At 45.0% G+C, this 6000-nt stretch overlaps 1 protein-coding gene across 1 annotated transcript in view; it reads right to left on the bottom strand.

Annotated features, from left to right (window-relative positions):
* Positions 1-3150: 3150 nt before the first annotated feature.
* The window catches only part of LOC143929798 (ovostatin-like), a 214208-nt gene continuing 211358 nt past the window's right edge, over positions 3151-6000 (bottom strand). Inside the window, exon 39 of the mRNA XM_077453774.1 lies at positions 3151-3417. The gene's annotated coding sequence lies outside the window, so the exon portion shown is untranslated. The remainder of the gene's footprint in view (positions 3418-6000) is intronic.

Raw genomic sequence — 6000 nt, 5'->3', positions numbered from 1 at the left:
CTTAAGGCGGTCGTCCCTAGGTGAGTGTTGGGCTTACCGCGACTTATGCATTGACTACAAAGATTGCAGATGGCAACACTATTGTCAGCAGCGGACACGTTAAAAAACTCCCACACTGCGGAGCCATGTGCCGGCGTCCTGGGAGCGCCAGATGTGACTGTACATGGTTGATGCCTCGCTCCTGATACATTAGCAGTCTGCTTTGTCCCTCCTGTGCAATGTAAGTTCTTCCTGCTTCTCCTCCCTATCTACTGGTCCATATCTCCCTCTGAACTCCCCTCCTCTTCCTCTCTTGTGGGCACCCACGTGACATCACTAGACACATCATCATCGACGTCACCTTCCCCACCGCTATAATTAGAGATCTTGGAGTAGGCAGCAACAGCGGGGACCAACCTCCTCCTTGGGTTGATCTGGGTACTGTCGTCAGACTGCGGTTGTTGCTACCTCCTCTTCCTGATCCAATGCCAAGAGTGGCTGCGCATCAGAAATGTCTTCTTGATATGGATCGGAAAATAATTCCTGTGACTCAAGGTATGTGGTGGTGGTGGTGTTGGTGGTAGTGTCTTTGGGGGTGCACATAGCAGAGAGTGAAGAAGAGGGTGCAGATCGAGAGGATGAGGAGGGTGCAGAAGAGTAAGGCTGAGTGAGCCACTCAACCAAGTCTGGTGCTTCCTTTGACGTAATCGCATGCACCTTCTGCAATTTGCCACTTTGGCTCAAGCCTGTTGCTCCTGCCCTACCCCTACCACCCCTGCGGAAGGGCCTGCCTCTTCCTCTGCCTGTAATTTTTTTAAATGACCCTGTGACAAAAGTCTCTGGAGAAGTGCAGTATGTATGTGGAAGAAGGTATATAACACCCCGCTTCAATCTGTTGTTTTTGGGGGCCACTGGTCTATCACACCAGTTACAATACTTTTTTTTTGGATTGCGTTTGTCACTCTTTGTAGTATTGCTGCAGAACCACTCAGCAGTCACAATGATGCACAGTGGAAACGCACTATACTATGCTTTCTATATGTGCAAGTATTTTATACGTGTATTACACAACTATATACTGCACACCAAATAGTACACCTATACCAGTCCTTAAGGACCTTTGTGGAACTAGTAGCTAGGGATTAGCAGACTGTACCTCAGTCCCTATACTGATAAAGGACTGCTGCAGAATAGGGCAGCAGTCAGCAGTAGTGCACCACAACCCTATATATTGTGGACCTATACCAGTCCTTAAGGACCTTTGTGGAACTAGTAGCTAGTGATTAGCAGACTGTATCTCAGTCCCTACAATGATAAAGGACTGCTGCAGAATAGGGCAGCAATCTGCAGCAGTGCACCACAACCCTATATATTGTGGGCCTATACCAGTCCTTATAAGGACCTTTGTGGAACTAGTAGCCAGTGATTAGCAGACTGTACCTCAGTCCCTACACTGATAAAGGACTACTGGAGAATAGGGCAGCAGTCAGCAGTAGTGCACCACAACCCTATATATTGTGGACCTATACCAGTCCTTAAGGACCTTTGTGGAACTAGTAGCTAGTGATTAGCAGACTGTACCTCAGTCCCTATACTGATAAAGGACTGCTGCAGAATAGGGCAGCAATCTGCAGCAGTGCACCACAACCCTATATATTGTGGACCTATACCAGTCCTTATAAGGACCTTTGTGGAACTAGTAGCTAGTGATTAGCAGACTGTACCTCAGTCCCTACACTGATAAAGGACTGCTGCAGAATAGGGCAGCAATCTGCAGCAGTGCACCACAACCCTATATATTGTGGACCTATACCAGTCCTTAAGGACCTTTGTGGAACTAGTAGCTAGGGATTAGCAGACTGTACCTCAGTCCCTATACTGATAAAGGACTACTGCAGAATAGGGCAGCAGTCAAGTATAATATTCTTTCTATATTTGGAAGAAAGAATATTATACGTGTACAACCCTATATACTGTACTACTCCTATACCATACCAGTCCTTAAAAGGACCTTTGTGGATCTAATAGTAACAGCTAATGATTAAACTGACTGTCCCTCCCTGCTACACACAGCGTCCTGTCACTCCCTGCACTCACTAAAGACAGGCTGCTGGATTTACAAGCACAGCAGTTCACTCAACCCTATATACTGTACTACTACTATACCATACCAGTCCTTAAAAGGACTTTTGTGGACCTAATAGCTAGCGATTTGTGTCACTGCAGTCTCTCCCTGCTCCACACAGCAACCTCTCCCTATAGTGACAGAAGAAAGAATGTAAAATGGCCGCCGGATCGGGTATATTTATAAGGTAGGGGGAATGTCCAATTGTCCATGTGCTGAAATGTCTCAATTGGCTGTCCTGTACCCCATGATGGATGTGTCATCATGGGTCAAAGTTCTTTCACACTGTAAACACATAAGTCCGCCGGGCGAACAGTGGCAATAGTCCGCCGATCGGGCGAATCGCGAACAGGCAAAATTTGCCGCGAACAGACCGCCGGGCGAACCGTTCGCCCATCCATACATTTTATCAGTCCCTTTCTCTACAGCCTCAGCTGCACAGATGAATGAATTGGAAGCACTCCGAGGCTTTCTGCTCATTCACAAACTGAAGCATAGTAAACACAGTTTAGTATGCTTAAGTGATGAATGAACAAATGAGAGATTGTAACCAATCACTCACTGTTCAGGAAAGGAAGGTGCAAGTAATTAAAACATTTACTGGCTCCTTCCCCACTCTCCATCCTGAAGCATCCCCCAGCAGTGCAGCCAGATGAAGGAAGAGTTGGAGAAGCTGGCGGCGCTGCAGGGGGGGCAGACAAGGATTGGTGTCTGCAATAAGACATTACAGCTGGCCCTCCTGCTCAGCAGGTGCCTGGGCCCCCCTTTTGAACTGATGGGGCCTGGGCCCAGTACAGAAGGGCTGGCTGTACTGCCTTATCAGCGGCCCTGAGTATCCATTACAGTGGGAATTGTTCAGATGTTGCTTGGTTCTCTGATGTAATGCTAAACACATACATACTGAACCCAACATGTCATAGGCAGTTGTAGATGGTGGATTTTACAGATTTTTCATTGTAAATTTTACTATTTTCCTTTGACATACTGTAATTAACACTTTAAGAGCCGATACAGGTGTGAGAAATTAAAATAAGGAATCATGAGCATTTAAGAGCTGAACGTTGCAGTTTTAATTGAAAACCTTGACAATCATCCATGAAATATTCCTGTTTTATTTATCAATGCTTTAAGTGTAGACCACACAGTCTGATCTTGCTCCCATTGCTCTGGCCACTTTGTTGCAGTTAACAGTCTTGCCATTTTCAGTTGCATCTAAAATCTACGAATATCTTCTTCTAGTTGTCTTACTCCTTGGATTCTAGAGTGTGGACTTGTTTTCCTTTTTTTTCATGCAGCCACAGTTATTTCCCCTACTGTAGAGACAAAACAATACAACATGTTTGTTTTAGCATTCATTCAAAAATCTGGATTACGGATTTCAAAAGTCTGAATTGATGTTTACCAGAAGTATCTTCATGCACCGCAACATTTCAACATAGTACTTGATTATGAACAGTACCTGATAGCTGACAACATAAGCTGTCCTTTAAGGTCTGCATAAATAAATTCCCTCCATTTCACAATTTATAGAAGCAGTTTATTTTTCAAAAAAGTTTAACTTTTATCATGAAGTAGACAGTTTTCAAAGTGGACCTTTTAAATTAACTTTAATTGCATCCTGCCTCCTCCCCCTCCCTTTCTGACATTTGGAAATTCATTTTATTTTAAGTTAAGTTAAAGCTGGACTCCAAGAATTCAGCTATTTTGTACTGCAGGCATACCATGAGTTAAGTCAAACGAGGGGCCTGCCATCTTGTAGACTTATCTCCATTAAAACACACAGGGGGGTGCCTCTAAGTGCAAAATTTATAAGAATTTTAATGAAACAGCCAAATAAACACTCACATGTGTTCCATAAGTATGTGCATATCTAATAGTATCAACTGAGGGGTTGCCAAAGTTCCAGGTCGATAGCAGCTGCCGCTGGTGGTGTCGGACAGTGGGAGCCGGGTCATCGCTCATTTGATTTGATAAAGGAGCAGATTAGCTCTTCAAAACGCAATACCAGGGCAACGGGACCAACCTCTGGGCATGACGTCACTTCCACATTCCGTGGTGGTTACAGAAGTCCACCTCCACATCCGATAAGCGTAGGACACCAACAGCAGAGGTTGGCTACCGACCTGGAACTCGGACGACCCCTTTGTTGATATTACTAAATATGCACATCCTTATGGAACACATGTGAGTGTTTATTTGGCTGATCTGTTAAAATTCTCATAAGTATTGCACTTAGAGGTGCCCCCTTTGTGTTTTTGTTGTCTTACAGAGGTACTTTCCTGTCTATGGGAGGAGCTGCCCATCTAATGCTCTCTTGATATACCATCTCTTCCTGTGGATTTATGGACTTTTGTTTTTTTATGAACTTTTATGAACTATAATATGAGACATATTACAATTGGTTTTATATAAGGCTATGGGAATCTTACACGCTAATTTACCAGAGATTGCACCATATACCGTGCTCTTGCTATTATTTACAACTGACAGTTTTATTGTGCTCCAGGAAAACAACCAGATTTCCGCCAGATGCTACTTCAAGAGCAGAGTCACTGAAATTGATACATTTACCCCTTCACTAATTTTGCCCATTCACAGAAGCCTTTGTATTATGCAAACTCATTCACAAAATACAAAGGCTTCTGTGAATGGGCAGCAGCGGAGAGGGGAGGGGTGGCAATAGCTACTGTGTGTGCTTCTGCACTTTCACAGTTGGAGTGTGTCCTCAAGTAATAGAGATAAGTCCCAGAGATGACATGCACCTAATTGGGCTTAATTGATAGTGTGCCTGCACTCTTTGTAAAGTTGCTGAATTCCTAGAATTCAGCTATATTTGATTTTTTTTATGCTGCAAAGAACTGGTGTATTTCTGGACTAGGCTAGAACAATGTTTGTGCCCCTTCTCCTGCATGTGTCCAGATGTGCCTCTGGGGTTCGGGTCCCGGCAGAGCCTTGCAGCACACCTGCACACCCACGGGTTGCCCACATGGGTATTCCCTCACACAGGGGCGGACTGACCATTGGGTCACTCGGGCACTGCCCGAGGGCCCCGTGCCACTAGGGGGCCCCATCAGGGTTGCCAGCCTCAGTAAACCCAGGGACAGTATGTAAAAATCTGTGTTTTTTTTACATCTGTCTCTGAAATGTCCCTTACCAACATCCTTTTGGTCTAAAAATCCTTAGATTATAGCTACCCCACCTCTCCAGTACCTACCCGTCTGATTGCCTGGGGGCCCCATAATCTTCTATTGCCCGGGGGCCCCATGAGTTGTCAGTCCGCCCCTGCCCTCACATATGCAAATACGGGCTGTTATGGAAGTTAAAAAACTGTTTTGCATTGCTGTCTTACACTGTAATTCCCTTACAGTGTGCAGATGTGCCGAAGGACCCTGCCAGATACTGAAGGCCAGAGACCTTCGGCACACCTTGTGGATATGGATCATCAGGTACGTTTCTGTCTTTATAGGATAAAACATGGGGGGAATGTGAATGCATTGAAGCCTGCCCAAAGCCACAGGGCAGGGAATATTCAGATTGTCCACTGCATAGCTGGGAATGGAGATCCACTTAGAGCTGCAGGGGGTTGAGCTGAGACCCGCGTAGAGAGCAGGTGTGCGTGCATGGACAATGCAGTATACTCAGGTACAGGGTTTAGTTCTAAAGACTGCCTATAGAGCATCCAGGAGCCTGTGTATGATGCTACTGCTACCACTGAAGTTGGAAGAGATTGGGTATCTATAAAATAAGTTAAGTACTTTTAGAGCCCACGGACACAAATAAGAATAATATCATGCATGTGTGTGTTAGCGGGAGGGGTCAATCATTTGGGCGGAGGGCATTAAATGGGATCTAGTCATAGATCTATTTGGAAAGAATTAGAGCAAGGATTGAAGAGC

This window comes from Lithobates pipiens, unplaced genomic scaffold, assembly GCF_037356315.1.
Source record: "Lithobates pipiens isolate NorthernLeopardFrog02 unplaced genomic scaffold, aLitPip1_a1.2 Scaffold_25, whole genome shotgun sequence".
Classification (NCBI taxonomy): domain Eukaryota; kingdom Metazoa; phylum Chordata; class Amphibia; order Anura; family Ranidae; genus Lithobates; species Lithobates pipiens.
This window is presented reverse-complemented; position numbering and strand designations above follow the sequence as displayed.